This window comes from Myxocyprinus asiaticus, chromosome 14 (assembly GCF_019703515.2).
Source record: "Myxocyprinus asiaticus isolate MX2 ecotype Aquarium Trade chromosome 14, UBuf_Myxa_2, whole genome shotgun sequence".
Lineage (NCBI taxonomy): Eukaryota > Metazoa > Chordata > Actinopteri > Cypriniformes > Catostomidae > Myxocyprinus > Myxocyprinus asiaticus.
The window spans coordinates 28,564,554-28,582,742 of NC_059357.1; positions in this window are offsets into that span (position 1 = coordinate 28,564,554).

The window sequence follows — 18,189 nt, forward strand, 5'->3', positions numbered from 1 at the left end:
AATGGTTTATTAAGATCTGGGTGTACAAGGAGTGGGGCTGAGGTGAAAGTGTCCTTAAGGAGTTGGAAGGCATGTGAAGCCTCGGGGTTCCATGATAGTGTTTTGGGTTTGGATCTGAGGAGGGAGGTTAAAGGAGTAGAGAGTGTACTGTAGTTCCGAATGAAATGATGGTAGAATTTGGCAAAACCAAGGAAGCGTTGGAGCTCCTCTAGGCATGGTAGTAGGAGTGGGCCAGGATTGCACCACCTTCACTTTCCCCTCGTACATCTGAATGCCCTCCGGGCTGATGATGTAACCCAGGAACTGGAGGGAGGTTTGATGAAAGGAACACTTCTCTGCCTTAAGGTACAAATGGAGTTCTCTCAGCTTTTCCAACACAAGCGCGACGTGTAGACAATGGTCGGTCTCATTCCGGGAGTATACTAGAATGTCGATGTAAACGAGGATGAATCGATGGAGATACTCTCGGAACACCTCATTCATGAAGCCCTGGAATACGGAGGGGGCATTTACCAAGCCATACGGCATCACCAGGTACTCATAGTGGCCAGTCTTCCATTCATCCCCCTTCCAAATCCAAATGAGGTTGTATGCACTGCGAAGGTCCAGTTCCAAAGCAGCAGGGATGAGGAGAAATGGGTACCGGAACTTGACCGTGATTTTGTTGAGGGAGCGATAGTCGATACAGGGTCTTAGTCCTCCGTCCTTCTTTGCCACGAAGAAGAAACTTGAAGCAGCAGGGGAAGTAGAAGGGTGGATGTATCCTCAATGTATTCCTCCATGGCCTTTTGCTCAGGAATAGATAGAGGGTAGATTTTGCCACGAGGCACTGGCTCACCGGGGATTAGGTCTATTGCGCAGTCCCATGGTCGATGAGGAGGAAGTTGTGAGGCACGTAGAGGGCAGAAGACGTCCTGAAAGCAGGAATAGCAGGATGGGATTTCCACTGGGATGGAACTGGTAGGGCTCTTGATGGAGGTTGTGTTAAGACTGAGAGGAAAGTTTTTCTTGGCAGAGACCTTGGGTCCTCATTTGCAAAATGAGGAACACCACCATGGACCCATTTTAGATGAGTTTTTTGAATGGTGTGAAAACTCCTGTTTGGTCTTAAATACAGATAAGATAAAAGAAATGACAATTGTTTTTAGGAAAACAAAAACTTCTTCCTGCACCATTATCAAGGGAAAGACTATAGAATTAGTGCAAGAGTATAATAATCTTGGAATTGTGTTAGATAGCATGTTAAAGTGGAGTAGCCATGTTGAGCACATTGTCAAAAAAGGACAGCAGAGACTATACTTCCTCAGAAGATTAAGCACATTCAATGTTGACAGCTTTTAACCTTATTCTATAAATCTTTTGTAGAAAGTGTTTTAACTTTCTACATTTTCTGATGGTTTGGAAATGTAAACGTAATACATAAAAACAGTTTAGTAGAATTACCATCGCTGCGCATAAACTAATAGGGGAAATGCTGTAGGTCTTGAAAACATTTATAAAGCTAGAGCAATGAACAAAGCAACTAAAATCTTCGGTGATCCTAAGCACCGGCTCTGGGAATTTGCATTACTTCACTTGGGCAGAAGATATTTGTTTCCAACATCAAAAACAAATAGAATGAAGCAGTCTTTTATTCCAACAGTAATTTTGCTACTAAATAATGTAGGTAGAATTTATCTGAACTTATGACCATTATTTTAAATGTTTGATTTACTCATTTTGACTGTGTAAATTTTGTATTAACTTTTTTTAATTTACTACTTTTACTACTTAAATATAGACTGTGTGTTGCATTTTTTGTCTAGTGCTGTGTGAGTGTATTGTGAATTGCCAAAGGGTACACTGCAAAACCCTACAGGGATAAATAAAGATTCTATTCTATTCTATTCTCCAGTTTCTCCCCCTGTTTGATGAGCACAAGTGCTGTGTTCTCTGTCTGGGTCAACCCCATGCAGAGGCACCACTCGGTGTGTTAGATTGCATTCACTACAAATGCATGAGAATCAAGACGCTTTGCTCACAGGTCACCCTCTTTCTGAGGGATGATGTCGGTCTCTTACCCTCCCACCATGCACCTTCTGTGGCTCACAAGCCTCCTCACCTCTCCCTTGAGCGCCTTCGCCGGTGTACGCCTGTGATTATCTACGTCCCACTATTGAAGCATAGGGCTACATGATGTTCAGCATTTACTCCAAAGACAGGAACGATATGGTATCTGAAGGTGAGGCCTGGACACAGTCAGTGGATGAGCTCACCGGTGTTTCTCTCCGAGGAGAGGAAGACCGTGCTGCAGTCTCTGAAGCTGAGCTGTTTAAGGTACTTTTTCGGGAGGTCGAGAACCTCAAACTGGAATGGCCCACTCCTAGTGCGCTCGAGTGTTCTTGGCTAGATGAGCTGTTCTATCCGAGCCGAAGCGATTGCGTGTCCCACTGGCCATTGCCATTCTTCCCCGAGCTGCATAAACAGCTCACCAAGACATTCCATTGCACCATACTTTGCTAAGCAGAGTGAGAATATGGTTATTCCCCCTGTTGAAAAGGTGGTAGTGGGCCACCAGCATGGAAAACCAGGCCCCATTCATCCATCCAAACCCTGCAGCATGACACTGGTGCTCTTACGCAAGGCCTATGGAGCAGCGAGTCAGTAGGGGTGTAACTATTCATCGATTCTGAACAGCACTAACGAGGGAAAGAGAAATCACCTGCTCCCCAGCATCAGTTATAAGACTTACTTACACCCTTACTTACTAACATTTATCCCAGTTAACTGTAACAGAATTTTTCATTACAACTGTGGAAGTTGTTGCCAAGAAAAACGCGGATAGCACGGATAGTTGGAAACAAGTCATGGATATGTAAGTACTTTGAATTGGATTATACTGAAAAATAAGCTGTAATCAAACAAGTGATGGTCACTTGTGTGTGACGTTATTTTTTTATATTATTATCTGTATAATTTTTTTCAACATCTGAAGTACCTTATTTAGTTGTGGATGCCCCAATGTGGATACTAAATGTGCACATTTCAGAGAGCTCAATAAAATATTCAAATTATATTTTGGTTGCATTTGAGGACAAAAAAATGTAATTGTTTGTGTAAAATAGGCACATAATATCGGAATATCGAAATCATATCGTGGCAGACTTTGAAGTATCGGCAAATATCGGATCACAGGCCAAGAGAATCTATATATGATCATATCATGATGAAACATCTGATTTACTATGGGTCAGGCTAGTTGGCTTTGTACACCATGGCGATGCTGCAATTTTACGAGGCTTACCGGCTTAGGGGAATGCCACGAGCGGGCCTGAGCCGAGTCATTCATGAAGCTGCTCTGTGCCACTGACATGGCTTTCCAGGCTACTAAGATCACCGGCCAAGCTATCGGCAGATTGATGGGTAGCCTGGTGTCCGCCAAGCACCATCTCTGGCTTAAATTGTCAGAGATGTGTGAGAGGGTCAACGCCGTGAGGTTAGACAACCCTGTGTCTAAACAGGGCCTGTTTGGTGATGCCATAAGTGCCTTCACCGAACGGTTTCAGGAGGCGCAAAAGCAGTCGGAGGCCTACAGACAGCTCTTGCTGAGTCGAGGGGGTTCTGCAGCACCTCCGACTAGCTCACACTCCACCTCGGGGCAATGCCTATGCAAGCTCAATGTGCCCACTGCCCCGTCGATGAAGAAAACAGAGATAGAACCTCCGGTGAGATCTCAGCACCAATGGCCCATAAGCAAGATTGTGGTCAGTGGCACCCTCGTTTGGGCGGGAGGCCTCCCACCAACACAGAACAGCATTCCTGATGTCACCGGCATGAATGGGGACCAGAGCCATGGATGTGTTCACTCTGGCGGTCATCCCTCCGTGTCCACACAGAACTTCGATTACATTTACTTTTACATTTAGTCATTTAGCAGGCTTACAAATGAGAAACATAAAAAGCAATTTGTCATACAAAAGTCAACAAAATCTTCAGTATCCCACTGCCAAGTTCCCACTATGGCTGGAGTAGTAAAGATGCTAGTGCAGAAGAAAGTGGCTGGAGTAGTAAAAATGCTAGTCCAGAAGAAAGAGAGAGACAATTAATTTTTTTATTGTTAAACTATAAGTGCATTTACTGTGGATTGGTTAAGTGCCCATGGAGCAGATGTGTTTTCAGCTGGTTCTTGAATGCTGAGATGGTATCAACAAATCGTGTGGAGGTTGGAAGCTCATTCCACCACAGAGGAACAGAGAGAGTGAATGATCATGAAATGGACTTTGTTCCTCTTTGTGATGGGACCACCAGGCACTGTTTGTTCAGTGACCGCAGAGAGCGAGTTGGGACATAGGCCTGGAGGAGTGAATTGAAGTAAGAGGGTGCTGTTCCATTGGCTGTCCTGAATCTAGTGGTTCACTGTGTCGAAAACAGCAGATAAGTCAAGGAGGATGAGGACAGGTGATTTGGAGTTAGCTCTCGCCAGTCGCAGGGTTTCAGCTTCTTACAAGAGTGCAGTCTTGTTGAGTGAGCTTTTTTAAAGCCAGACTGATGTCTGTCAAGTAGATTATTCTGTAAAAGAAAAAACAGACAACTGGTTGAAAACAACTCTCTCAAGAGTTGATCGATGATCTGCATCTTGTAATGATCTGCAACCCGCTATTAGGGCACAGGGCTCCATCACGTTCGGCGGTTACTCAGAGACAGGGGTGATATGGTGTCTGAAGGTGAGGCCTGGACACAGTGAGTTGATGAGCTCAACGCTGTTTCTCTCCGAGGAGAGGAAGACCATGCTGCAGTCTCTGAAGCTGTTTAAGGTACTCTCTCAGGAGGTTGAGATCCTCATTCTGGAATGACCCACTCCTAGTGCGCCTGAGTCTTCTTGGCTAGATGATCAGTTCTGTCCAAGCCAGTGCAGCGTGGGTATATGATTATTACCCCCGGTTGAAGAGGTGGTAGTAGGCCACCTGTGCCCCTCCTCTACCCTGGCATGGAAAAGGAGCAGCGAGTCAGGCTGGCTCGGCTTTGCACAACATGGCGGTGCTGCAAGCTTACCAGGCTGACGTGCTCAGTGAAATAGATGCGAGCACGCCAAGCCTCGAGTCATTCATGGCTGACAGGCTCTCGCAGCCAGTGCTCAACAACATATTACAGGCCAGAGCCCCTTCGACAAGTGTCTCAGTGCATGCTCAATAAACTCCATGCAGGCGCTCGCATGACAGTAGCTCTGTCTAATTGTATGATACAAGCTATCGTTACAAAAAACAATTTTAAACAAAAACAAGTAAAAGTAACAAGTATCTAACCTGCTGCCAATCTCTTTCTTCATGGTGCTCCATCCTTGGAAATAAGGAGTATTCCAAACTCCTGTTGAACTCTGCCAGTGGATGAAGCTGATGGTGACAATACAGAACACACTAGTGGACACGATGTGTTGTGAATAGTGGCTGTGCATGATAGCAACATCCGGATTCCAGAATATGAATTTCATATAATTTCTCTACAGCGGGCCAAATTCTGTTCTATTTCTAAAATCTCTCAAAGGCTGCATCAGAGTAGTCGGAGGGCTGCAGATGGCCCACAGGCTGGACTTTTGACACCCTTGCAGTAGAGGCATGGCCACTTTATGAGCATGGTCTAATGGTGTTTCTCTAGAGGACATCTACCTACTGTAGCTGCAGGTTGGGCTTAACCTTGCATTTTTGCTAGTTGATTTCTCCTCCCACTGAAGTTAGAACTGTCTGTGTCAAAAGGAGGTACGTAAATGAGAATACTAGTGTGCAGTTTATCAAGGCTTTATCTATGACACTGAGTATATCTGCAGACAGTGTTGATGTTCTCCTCGATAACTTTAACTCAAAAGTTAAAAATGCTTTTGATGGCATTGCTCCTGTAAAGGTCGGGATGATTACTGGCAGGCATAAAGCACCTTGAGAAACACAACAGCAGTGCAAAACATGAAAAGAAAATGCAGGAAAGCAGAACGAATGTGGTGGAAAACACAACCATTATAATATCTATAAAGACAGAATTCGTGCTTTCAATTTGGAACTAGACACATCTAGGCAGTGTTATTATAACTTTGTATTTTGTATTTAGTTTTAGTTCTATTTTATATTCAATTTGTCATTCCAAATCTAGTTTTGTTTTCGTTAGTTTTAGTTTAGTTTTAGTTTTCTCAGTTTCAGTTTAGTTTATTTTAGTTTTAGTATTTTTTATGGCTGCCAAAGCTGAACATTTACTGGTATAATTTAAAAAGTCTAACATCATTACATTGCTTAAGGCAGTCTTGTGTTACCTCTATCTAGTTGTATTATCATGTTTAATTTGGATTGTAAATGTTGCAAATTTTATAATACAGGATGAATATGGGCAAAGTGACAAAGGCCATTTAAACTTGATCCCTACTGTATCCATATGAATTTCCTTAAATCAATATAAATCATTACTAAACTAATCTTTGGGAAGTAAACAATTAAAGGTATAGTTCACCCAAAAATGAAAATTCTCATCATTTACTCCCTCGTGCCATCCCAGATGTGTATGACTTTCTTTCTTCAGCAGAACACAAATTAACATTTTTAAAAGAATATTTCAGCACAATAGGTCCTCACAAAGCAAGTGAATAGGTGCCAAAATGTTGATGCTCCAAAAAGCACATAAAGGCAGCATAAAAGTAATCCATAAGACAGTGGTTTATCACTTTGGTCTGTTCTCACCCAAAATCGATTAGATTACATCAGAAGACATGGATTTAACCACTTATTGACTACTTTATGCTGCCTTTATGTGCTTTTTGTTACTTCAAAGCTTTGGACCCTGTTGACTTGTGTTGTATGGATCTACAGAGCGGAGATATACTTCTAATATCTTTCTTTGTGTTCAGCAGAAGAAAGAAAGTCATACACATTTGGAATGGCATGAGGGTAAACTATCTCTTTAAATTTTTGAGGTTTTAAATTGATGATTTTATTTGGGATGTGTGGCAGGGCTCATTTTATGACAACCGGTGGGAAAAGCAATGGTAAAGAAAATGATGACAACTTTTGAGGTGTAATGCTTGTAAATGTTGTAAATAAATTATTATTTATGATGTAAAAGTATATGAGAAAATATAAAAATGTTTTCCAAATATTTCAATATTTTTTAGAGAATATTTTCCTCTGTCCCACTTTACTGCTTAAAAAATCTGGGATTTGGTAAAAAGACATCCTTCAAAGGTTCCACTAAAGTAAAAGAAATCCTAAACGTTCTTCAAAGGTATAATGTGAGGTTATGTGTGTTTGGATCATAATTAAAAATGTCAAGAAATGGAAAATTTCCAAAAGTGTCCCACTTTGCCCATATTCACCCTAGTATATCAAAAACTAAAATGAATTTGAGGCCATTTTTATTTTTATTTTAGTTAGTTTTTGAGTTATGAAAAAGTATTTTAGTTTAGTTTTTTTCCAATAATATCAGTTTTTATTTTTATTTTACTTAACAAAAATTTTTTTATTTAGTTTTAGCTCAAGTTTTTAGTTTGGTTCCTCTCTCTCTCTCTCTCTCACTCTCTCTCTTGTCGCGACCAGCGATTGTGTTGGGACTGTCGGCATCCAACGTGGGAGGAGCTTGATGGGGTGTAACAAGGTTAAAATGGAAAGGAGGAGGCAGGAACCGGATGAACCATCAAAATAATGTTTAATGAGAAATTAAAACATAAAGACAAAACATAAACACAAACACTGCATTTATCCCTATCCTGGGCTGATTAGCCCGTCACACTCCTCTCTCCTTTCCAGGGAGGGGCACTGCCCTTTTGGCCCCGCCTGCCGGCAGTCTTTTCCCCACCTCTCTAGGGCTGGGGAGGGGGACGAGGGGAGAGAAAAAAAAGAAGAGAGGGAAAGAGCAAAGCGGAGCGACAGCGAGAGAGAGAGAGGAGAGAAAGGAAATACCTGGTTCGCCAGTGCCCAGATACGCTGTTGCCCGGCCCTCAGCCACTCCCCAACCTCTGGCGGACGACAGCTCGCTCCTCTCCTGGTGGACGGTAGTGGGTCCTCCGGCCCGGGCAGGTGGTCACGCTCCTCCCCCCCCTTTTCTTTTTTTTTCTCTATTCTTTTTTCTATGGGGAGGGGGGAAACGGCAGCATGCCTCAGATCCTCGGCAGCCAGTGACGTCTCCGTCCTCAGGCGGACGGCCACGGCTACTCCTGGTTGGCTGGTAGTGGCGAGGACTCCACAACAGTGCATCCCTCCCCCTTCCCGGGTTTTGGCACCAATGGAACAAGTTTAAAATGGAAAGGAGGAGGTGGCAACTTAACAAACCATCAAAATAATGTTTAATGAGAAATTAAAACATAAAGACAAAACATAAACACAAATGCACACACTGCAGCTGCATGTGGCTCTCTCTACCGAAAAGCCACGTCCCACTGCATTTATCCCTCTCCTCAGCTGATTAGCCCGACTGGGGGCCGGGCGCGTCTAGTCACGGCCCGGCCGGCCCCGCCCTCTTCCTCGTCACACGGGGGTTTCTAAGGCAATGCTGATCTGTCTCTTTATGTGGATGGACTATATATATTTTTTGGATTTGGGACTGATACTGGTTATGATGGACTGATTATTTATTTTGTTTTCCATGCATGGATGATTGTGAATATTATGGGTTTATTTCCTATCTTGGTTTGTTGCACTAGATTTTAACTAAATAATTAAAGTTTGAGGTTTAAATTGTATTATCTCAGTGCTCTGTGTTTTGTGCTAAAGGGAATTGAGCCTGTGACTGGTCTACCTAAAGAGTGTGACACACTCCCCGCATCATTTTTCAAAAATGTGTTTAACTGTCTGGAAAAAGATCTGTTAGAAATAGTAAATGTCAGATCAAATCAAATCAAATCACTTTTATTGTCACACAACCATATACAAAAGTGCAATAGTGGGTGAAAGTCTTGGGTGCAGTTCCGAGCAACATAGCAGTCATGACAGTGATGAGACATATAGCAATTTACAATAAACTTCAGATTTACACATCACAATTTACATATCTAATATACACATAATTACACACAACACAATATACAAATAATAATATACAATGTACAGTATACAATACACACAATATAGAATACACATTATACAATAAAAATAGTATATATAATATATATAAAATATACAGTAGGTTGGATTGTACTGTATTGACATTCAGGCTGTCGGTTGATAATCAGTTGCCAGTGTATTGTTAAGAGAGAATATAATTTATGACAGTCCAGTGTGAGATAATAAGATTAATAAAGTGCAGTGCTGATGTATATTGATTGTGAGAGATCAAGAGTTCAAAAGTCTGATTGCTTGGGGGAAGAAGCTGTCATGAAGTCGGCTGGTGCGGGTCCTGATGCTGCGATACCACCTGCCTTAAGGTAGCAGTGAGAGCAGCCCATGGCTCAGGTGGCTGGAGTCTCTGATGATCCTCCGAGCTTTTTTCACACATCGCCTGGTATATATGTCCTGGAGGGAGGGAAGCTCACCTCCGATGAGGAGTCTGGCAGTTCGCACCACCCTTTGCAAGGCTTTGCGGTGCGGTGCTGTTGCCATACCAGGCAGTGATGCAGCCAGTCAGGATGCTCTCTAAAGTGCTGGTGTAGAACCGTGTGAGGATGTGGCGGTTCATTCCAAACTTCCTCAGCCGTCTCAGGAAGAAGAGGCGCTGATGAGCCTTCTTCACAATGGCCTCAGTGTGGACAGACCATGTGAGTTCCTCAGTGATGTGGACACCGAGGAACTTGAAGCTGCTGACTCTCTCCACCGGTGCTCCATTGATGGTGATGGGACTGTGTTCTCTGTCTTTTCTCCTGAAGTCCACCACAAGCTTCTTTATGTGTGTCACTCCTTTCAGGCATATTTCCGAAGTCCCTGAAAATTTTAGTTGTCAAGCCCCTTCTTAAATATAGCAACCTAGATAACTTGGTATTGAACAATTGCAGACCAATTTCAAATCTTCCTATAGGCAAAATCATTGAAACGGTTGTTTTCAATCAGTTGAACAAATTCTTAATCTCAAATGGCTACTTGGACAATTTCCAGTCTGGTTTCTGATAGCATCATAGCACAGAAACAGCACTCATAAAGATCCTTAATGATATTCGACTAAATACTGATTCAGGCAAAGTGGTGGTATTATTAGATCTCAGTGCTGCTTTTGACACTGTTGTCCACAACATTACCCTAGACAGATTGGAAAACTTGATAGGGCTCTCTGGGACGGTCCTCAGCAGGTTCAGGTCATATCTAGAAAGGAGGGGTTATTATGTTAACATAGGCAACTATGAATCTGAGTGGACATCCATTACATGTGGAGTCCCACAAGGCATAATTCTTGCACCGCTCCTGTTCAAACTGTATATGCTCTCACAAGGCCAAATTATGAAAAAGAACCAAATTGCATACCATAGCTATGCAGACGACACCCAGATCTATCTTGCCCTATCGCCAAATGACTACAGCCCCATAGACTCTCTGTGTTAGTGCATTTACAAAATTAACAGTTGGATGTGCCAAAACTTCCTTCAGTTAAATAAGACAGAGGTCATTGTTTTTGGCAACAAAGGTAAAATTCCCAAGGTAAACACATACCTTGACTCCAAGGTTCTAAAGCAAAAAATCAAGTTAGGAATCTTGGTGTCATTTTGGAGTCAGACCTTAGTTTCACTAGTCACATCAAGCAATAATTAAATCAGCCTACTATCATCTAAAAAATATAGCCAGAATTAGATGTTTTGAATCCAGTCAAGACTTAGTAAAACTTGATCATGCATTCATCACCATTAGGGTGGACTACTGCAACGGACTCCTCACCGACCTTCCCAAAAAGTCCATTAGACACCTGCAGCTCATTCAGAATGTCACTACCAGGATTCTCACCCGAACAAAACAAATCAGAGCATATTACTCCAGTCCTAAAATCTTTACCCTGGCTTCCAGAAGGTGGCGGATTACAAATCGCTAACTGCCAATTAAATTGCCATGATTATAAAGAGTTTCAGAGATCGGTTTTGCCTGCGGAGATAAACACTTAATGTCAGCTATGACGCTGCGTCACATTGACTGACTTGAAAAGGAACCACGGTTACAGTCGTAACCTTATCGTTTTCTGTCTTTGCCTGCCAAGATGTCCAAAAATTCACTAAAAACTCAGATCTCTTTGTAAACATCATCAGAGTCCAGTGAACCACGCTGTATTTCTGTAGCACTGTTTCAACATCAGTCTGAATGTTTGCATGTCACCACTTTACTCAAATAATCCTATTTACCAGAGTCAAAGCTAAAGTGGCAGTTTGCTCAGGTGCTGTGGTAGGTGCAGGGTGAAATATTACTATGGCCCAACCCTGTGATCATAACTTTGAATCAGTGCATGCCAGATTTGACATCACGATGCAGTGTGGGTGAGCCAAACAAGAATACCTTTCTATTGTTATACCTCCGTGGTCATGAGTCACCACCAACTATGGCAGCCTGTTGAATACAGTACCATTAACTGTGCTATATAGCACCTTTCTCTCATTATTTACTCACCTGTATGTTGTTCCTAACCCGTATGACTTTCTTTCTTTTGAAGGCAGAATCTTAGGGACTGACTGACTGACACCATTGTCTTGCATTTTTTAACTTCATTTTTCACACATTGAAAGTGAATTGGGATTGAGGCTGTCACTCCCATTCTACCTATCATTTCCTTTTGTGTTCCACGGTGAACAATAGAAAATAAATTATAAAATATAAAATAATAAAATAATTTGTGATATTTAGGTGAACTATCCCTTTAATTTCATTAAAAACGTGTATATTCTATGTTTTACAATTCACAGGTTAAATTTGTGACTCGCATACTACCATACAGGTGTGTGTATATGTGTGTGTGTGTGTGTGTGTGTGTGTGTGTGTGTGTGTGTGTGTGTGTGTGTGTGTGTGTGTGTGCATGTTGATTAGAAGTTTAACCTTGTTCTTGGGTAAAAATTAACATTCACAAACTGCCAAATGCAAGTAAAACTTGGCTTTGGCTAGCAAATAAAACTTTGTTATGACTGATTGGCCATCATTAATGATTGCAACATAAAAGGTTTAAATCAGATTTGAATAGTGATAGTCACACTCACTGATGTAAGCGATTCAAATCAGACCAAAAACATTTGAGAAAACATCAGTCATGGCATCAAGCACATCTTCTCACAACTTTTATCTCAGTGGACGAGTTATCATCATGTCTTCATTTATCAGATGTTTAATGGAAAGTATTTTTCTCAAGATCTCTATGATGTGACTCTAGAAACTCATCCCATTATGCCAAGAAAATATGAGAAACAAAATCATGATAAGTCTTTTGTGACAGGTGCAGTTTCAGTGAGAAACAAAGTCTGGCTTATCTCATACAGTATATGATATTGCGAGTAAAACAATGACCTGCACTTTTTGTCACGAATATGTACAAAGAAATAAGTCAAATAATTCTATTGGTATAGAGACCAAGGTATATTTTTTGCCAATAATAATGCAAAAAATATTTTCAGGGCCAGTTAGAATTAATGGGTGGTTAATTTTCTCAATTTACCCTCTACTGGCAGGTTGATTGGATTTTGCCCAGCAGGCTTTAAATACTGCCTCTTTAATGTAGGAGTTTAATAGCTGTATTGGTGTAACACAATGATCTACAGCTGTATTTAAAAGCAAATTTGTTAATTTTGCAGATACTCACTATTTTAAGAAAAAAGTAAATATATAAATATATAAGTTGATAAAGTTTAAGAGTTAGTTTGCAAAATATACATTTGACACATCTGCAGAAAATACAGTCATTTAATCAGTCAATATAATACAATAATCAATCAATGCATTTGTTGAAATTGTGTGGGTGGATGAATTAACTCTGTCAACATTTATTCCCAACTAAAGCATTCTCTGAGTAGGCTATAAGTTTCACTGACCATTACCAATGTAATCAAACAAATGTAAAAAAAAAAAAAAAAAAAGCTTAGATATGTGCTTAATAGAATTGTAAATAATCAAATAAATAACTATAATAATTTATTAATGTGTAATACTTTGGTAAGGTATTATAAAGCTGACATTGTCTACTTGCAGATGTCAACCTATTATCTAAGTAACCTTTTCAATGGCATGTAAGTTTTCATTTCATTGTTTGTTGCTTGTCATTTTCAATGTACAAAGAAAGTTCAAAGACCTTACTTTAGTGAAATAACTTTTGAAAAAATAACAGAACACACCTTGACATTATTAAAGCTATTATGATTCTGCATAGTTGTGACTTTCAGCATTCTAGGAAATCGGTTTAAAAATATGTGGACCTACAGATTTTTGTATCTGAGCCAGTGTCATCTTTCTATTGTTTTGCATTTTTTATGCTTATGATGATATTAGTTGACTGCTTTGGTTGATTGAATGCTTAATAGCATGCAATTATTATACAAAAAATGGATTGGAATTTTTGTCCAGATGCCATGTACTGGACTAACTGGTTTACAGATAGTGAGATATGGTTTATCTGCTTCTTGATCTGTTGTCCTTCAGAGTGAAACAACTAGATTATTATTCACTGTTTCTGTTTTGTAAGTGCTCTCAGGCCCTCACACTGTAAACCCCAATGTTGTCATTACTGGAAAAAAGTTATTGTCTTAATCAAACATTACTTGAAATGTTCCTTGTACTTATTTTTTCTTAAAAATCCATAGACTTAAGATTTTAAGTGTTAATAACTCAAACTATAGAGTACAAAATTAAGGCTATGGAGAATACCTATAACGTCTTGGCTTGAATAATTTAATTATGTTTCCTTGTTCAAACGGAAGAAATGGGGGCATTTAAATAGTTGTTATTAAGAATTCATAGAGGTTTTAGGTTCCCTATCTGTCACTCACTCGTTGGTGTCGATGTAGTGACACTAGGGGTCACTCTTGGGAGCCCGAGACACCTCTGGTCTTTGATAAAAGGCCAATGAAATTTGGCGAGTGGTATTTGCATGCCACTCCCCCGGACATACGGGTATAAAAGAAGCAATGGTAGGTGCAACCACTCATTCAGATTTTCTCATGCTCATTGAGCTGAATAGCACTGTTCATTCACCTCTGCTGGATCTGACGGCGCATTTCAGCGGCTTCTCCCTCCTCTGCACTGGTGCACTGCAGAGAAAGCCCCTGGGCGCTTCGGCAGAAAAACTAGACAGTATATTTTATGAAAGAGCATTTTTCCCCTCTAAAAGAATATATTTCTCTAAAAGAGCGCACACACGGAACGTCTTTTTAAAGATGCGTCTTTCTAAAGATGCCGTTCCGATCGTGTGTTATTCCTGGTTGCGGTCGTTTTCTCTCAACTTCGGATGGTCATGATCGCTGTCTTTTGTGTCTGGGCGCGACCCACACAGAGGCAGCGTTTATGAATGGTTCATGTTCTCACTGCGAGAACATGACCATGGCAACTTTGCGGTCGCGGCTTGCTTTCATAAGAAAGCAAGCCACCCCAGCGGCTCCCCGCCTCGGTCCTTCTACCTACGGGTATGAGGTCAGCGCAGCTAGCACTGGGGGCGATCTGGAGACCTTAATGGGATCGTCTCTGCCGGGTATCCCCCCGCGGACCTCCCATTCCCCAGCACACTCGTCTGCCCCAATCGGGCTTCCGGTTGAGTTCGTCGGCTCGTCGCACGGCGAGTCTGGCTTCTTGTTCGGGGCCCGCGAAGATGATGAGCTCTGGAGCGCAGCATCAGAGAGCGGGCTTGTCCAGTCGGACGCAGAAGCCTCAGCTGGGCTTCCCCCTTCGGGGACGGTCGCCCAGTCACAGGCTGATGCAGAAATGCCGGACATGCTTTCCCGGGCGGCCGCAAGCGTTGGGCTAGAGTGGAACCCTCCGCTCTCCCCTGAACCCTCGCGGCTTGATGATTGGTTTCTGGGCTTGCGGCACCACTCAAAACAGCCGCGCCCCGCTCCAGTGCCATTCTTCCCGGAAGTGCATGAGGAGCTGACGAAGTCGTGGGAGGCACCTTTCACTGCCTGGCCCCAACTCCGCAGTTCCCCCGCTCTCACTACCCTCGATGGCGGGGCAGCCAGGGGCTATACGGCGATTCCCCCGGTGGATAAGGAGCTTGCGGTGCACTTATGCCCGCAGAGTGCCGCCACCTGGCATGGACACCCTAAGCTCCCGTCCAAGCCCTGTAGGCTTACATCGTCCCTGACGGCTAAAGCCTACAGTGCTGCTGGACAAGCCACCTCTGCCCTGCATGCCATGGCTCTCCTGCAGGTCCACCAAGCCAAGGCGCTGAAAGAACTGTACGAGGGCAGTTCCGCCCCAGATTTGATGCAGGAACTGCGCTCGCCGACCGACCTCGCCCTCCAGACGACGAAGGTCACGGCGCAGTCTCTCGGGCGGACAATGGCCACACTAGTGGTCCAGGAGTGCCACCTGTGGCTCAACCTGGTCGAGATGGGCGAGGCCGACAAGACACGGTTCCTTGCTGCCCCCATTTCCCAGGCGAGCTTATTCGGCGACACCGTTGAGGACTTTGCCCAGCAGTTCTCGACGGTGAAGCAGCAGATGGAAGCAATCCGGCAAATCCTGCCCCGGTGTGGCTCAAGATACTTGCAGTCCCCTGCGGTGACTGCACCAGCTCCGCCGCAGCCCACCCTTTCGGCCCGGCCCCAGCGTGGAGCCCACCGCAGGAAGCCGACGCCACCCGTCTCACAGCCGCCACTGAAGAACCCACGGAGGTCCTCGAAGCACCCCTGAGACGGGCAACCCAGGGACGAGGGAACCCACTCACGTGGAGCTGGTAGGAAGACCACTCCATCATCCGGTGGAGGGCCGGATGGAAAATCTTTTGTTGCCTTTTTGTTTGATTTTGCCGCACGCCCAAGTGGCTGCGGTACCCAACAGTTCAGCAAAAGAGCGGCTTCCTTCCTCCCTGGGTCACATACCCGGTGTGTACGGTCATCACCACGACTACAGTCCAAGGGCTTTTTCTTGCAGGACTGGCGCTCCAGCGGTGCCCTTTCCGCCCCTGAGCACCCAGCTGTGGCACACAGCCACCCCCTATGTGGCAGCCTCCACGGGTTACGAGGACTGGCCCTTCCTCCCCCGTCTCAGGCTGTTCCGGGGGTGGTCACAAGGAGCCAGGTAAGTGTTTTGATGTCCCTAGATTCAGCACGGCCACGACGTCCTGTGGCACCTCGCGCAGGTCCAAGATTGGCCGCAACCCACCGCCTTTTTTTGGTATGATGAAGTAGGGGCTGTAAAACACTTCTTCATCTCGGCTGGAGGGACGCATCGCGTCCTTCCGTAGGAGTAGCACTCGCGCGCAGGGTGACAGCTTGGCCCTTGACCAAGGTGAAGTGAATACCGCTGAACCTGGGTGGGCGCCTGCGACTGAATCGTGTAGCCGAGTCGGACGTGCCAGCCACCGCGAAGGATTGAGAGCGCAGCCATGTGTCCAAATTCCAAGTGAGGGGAACCAAGGGGACAACATCGTCGGACGTACCGCCCCGCCGCTCCGCCCCACCTGCCGGTACGTCCGACGATGTTGTCCCCTTGGTTCCCCTCACTTGGAATTTGGACACATGGCTTGCGCTTTCCAATCCGTCGCGGTGGCTGGTCCGGACCGTCCGACTCGGCTACACGATTCAGTTCGCCAGGCGCCCACCCAGGTTCAGCGGTATTCACTTCACCTTGGTCAAGGGCCAAAAAACGCTGTCACCCTGCGCGCGGAGATTGCTACCCTCCTACGGAAGGACGCGATAGAACCTGTCCCTCCAGCCGAGATGAAGAAAGTGTTTTACAGCCCCTACTTCATCGTACCGAAAAAAGGCGGTGGGTTGCGGCCAATCTTGGACCTGCGAGTACTGAACAGGGCTTTACACAGACTCCCGTTCAAGATGCTGACACAAAGATGCATTCTAGCGAGCGTCCGGCATCAAGATTGGTTCGCGGCGGTAGACCTGAAGGATGCATACTTTCACGTCTCGATCCTTCCTCGACACAGACCCTTCCTGCGGTTCGCGTTCGAGGGTCAGGCGTATCAGTACAAAGTCCTCCCTTTCGGCCTGTCCCTGTCTCCTCGCGTCTTTACAAAGATCGCAGAGGCTGCCCTTGCCCCGTTAAGGGAGGTGGGCATTCGCATTCTCAACTATCTCGACGACTGGCTAATCTTAGCTAACTCTCGAGACGTGTTATGCACACACAGGGACCTGGTGCTCTCACACCTCAGCCGACTAGGGCTTCGGGTCAACTGGGAAAAGAGTAAGCTCCTTCCGGTTCAGAGCACCTCTTTTCTCGGTTTGGAGTTGGACTCAGTCTCCTTGACGGCGCGCCTTACGAACGAGCGCGCCCAGCCGGTGCTGGCCTGTTTGAAGGCATTCAAGCAGGGAACAGTGGTTCCACTGAAACTTTTTCAGAGGCTCCTGGGGCATATGGCATCCTCGGCGGTGGCCACCCCGCTCGGGTTGATACATATGAGGCCGCTTCAGCACTGGCTCCAGACTCGAGTCCCGAGACAGGAATGGCGCCACGGGACACACCGCGTGGCCATTACGTCGGTCTGTCACCGTCTTTTCAGCCCTTGGACTGACCTCTCATTTCTACGAGCAGGTGTTCCCCTAGAACTGGTCTCCAGGCGCGTCGTGGTCATGACAGATGCCTCCAAAACGGGCTGGGGCACTGTTTGCAATGGGCAAGCAGCCGCCGGCCTCTCGACGGGTCCGCGACTGCATTGGCACATAAACTGCCTCGAGTTACTGGCAATTCTGCTCGCCCTGCGGAGGTTCCGGCCGTTGATCCAGGGCAAGCACGTGTTAGTTCGGACGGACAGCAAGGCGGCTGTAGCATATGTCAACCGCCAAGGTGGTCTGTGCTCTCGCTGTATGTCACAACTCACCCGCCATCTCCTCCTCTGGAGTCGGCAGCACCTCAAGTCGCTGCGAGCCACTCACATCCCGGGCAACCTCAACACTACAGCGGACGTGCTGTCACGGCAGGTTTCCCTCAGGGGAGAGTGGAGACTCCACCCTCAGGTGGTCCAGCTGATTTGGAGTCGATTCGGACAGACACAGGTGGACCTGTTTGCCTCCCAAGAATCCTCCCACTGCCCGCTCTGGTATGCCCTGACCGAGGCTCCCCTCGGCATAGACGCGCTGGCACACAGCTGGCCCCCCGGACTACGCAAATATGCATTTCCCCCACTGAGCCT